We start from the raw sequence: 1,555 nt of genomic DNA, 5'->3' as shown, positions 1-1,555 counted from the left end.
AAAGATTTGATAATGTTTGCAGAAGAGTCCCCGTGCAACGCACGGACTCGATAAATCTAGTTCTTTACGCTCCAACAATAAAACTCTTAACCATCTATTAACTCTAATACAATATAGCGATCTAGAGCGTGACAACAACAGTTGTTAGGCATGATTGAATGATTGTGAGAATAACATAGCAACTTTAAAATTATCAAGATAATATAATCAATCGGGCATATGATAAAAACGTAATCAATATAAACACGATTAAAGTGAAAATAGAGATGAATTATATGTGTGTTTCAAAGATGAATACAAAAATTATATAAAATGCTTATATATAATCTTCATATATAATAAAAATATATTACATACGTGTCCTTCAACTTCAATTCTTCATCCACCTTCAACCTCAAGACTCTTCTCAACTTTTCATCTTTACACTTTGGCTACATTAATCAGCATTCCATGACTCCACAAGCCCTACACTAACACAAAGATTCATATAGTAAGAATATACTAACATACATATGAACATGATTAGGATATACATAAGATCATACTTTTTAACACATTCATATTCATATTTGGTGACCAATTAATTCAAATCCATCATCCATATATACCTTTAACTTGAAAGTACATCGTCTACAACGGACACAATTCCAGCCACTGCTCCTGTCACATTCAATGCAATCTTTAACGCCATTTCACGTTTCCTCATTTTCGGACATCCGTTGCAAGGGTTACCAACTAGTTTAAGAAACCTATGCGAAAGAACTATTTCCCCAGAAGATATCCCCAGAGAATATGTAACAGTCTTCCAAATACCATAATGTGTGAATAGATTTTTAAAAGACAATTCAAGTTGTCCTATATCGCGATCAAACAACTTTCCATCGTGTTTTATCTCCAACAAGAGAGTGTAGCAGCTGTTGGATTTCATGGATGTTACATCGAACTCCAAGGTACAATCCCAAACAGGACAAGTTGCAGCCTTTTTTGCGACATGAGTTTGTTGTGGTTGAGTCACCTTTTTTCCATCTTCAACAACCCAACCAACAACATAAGGGTCCATGGTACCAAAATGTTTGACGTCGGTAAGACCTTTTGCCGAGTGTATGATGATTTCTAACTTGCAACTCTCCATAGAATGTAATGGACTATAGAAGAAGGGGGATAATTCTCACACACTGTTTTTTGATCCTCACACACCCTTTTACCCTATTATTAGGGAGGAGTTCAAGTAAATTGGTGTGTGAGGATTAAAAAACAGTGTGCGAGAATCATCCCCCATAGAAGAAGTATTCAATTTATATTTATATTTGTATTTTCATTTTTAAGGTTATTTCTTTGATCAGATTAAACAAGATAGGTTTTGTGTGACACATAATTCTTATTGAATAAGTGGACCACTTTTTTTTTTTTTTTTTTTTATTTTAAAGGGCAAACTTACACATCTAAATTTAATAATTACACGAATATTCTCACTCGTTTAATTGACCTGGTAGAGACCTTAATTTCTTTAATAGGAAAGTCATGATTATGACAAGTCTAACTACGTGACCCCACG

General features: G+C 33.8%; 1 long non-coding RNA gene across 1 annotated transcript; it reads right to left on the bottom strand.

Annotated features, from left to right (window-relative positions):
* Positions 1 to 249: 249 nt before the first annotated feature.
* On the bottom strand, positions 250 to 1,151 carry LOC139898707 (uncharacterized). Its single transcript, XR_011777109.1, has 2 exons — positions 609 to 1,151; positions 250 to 465 (listed from the first exon to the last, which is right to left on the bottom strand). It is a non-coding gene; the product is annotated as an uncharacterized lncRNA (long non-coding RNA).
* Between the last annotated feature and the right edge of the window lie 404 nt (positions 1,152 to 1,555).

The sequence above is a fragment of the Rutidosis leptorrhynchoides genome, chromosome 3 (genome assembly GCF_046630445.1).
Source record: "Rutidosis leptorrhynchoides isolate AG116_Rl617_1_P2 chromosome 3, CSIRO_AGI_Rlap_v1, whole genome shotgun sequence".
NCBI classification, from domain to species: domain Eukaryota; kingdom Viridiplantae; phylum Streptophyta; class Magnoliopsida; order Asterales; family Asteraceae; genus Rutidosis; species Rutidosis leptorrhynchoides.
The sequence above is the reverse complement of the archived record's forward strand: the minus strand, read 5'-3'. Positions and strand labels throughout refer to the sequence as shown.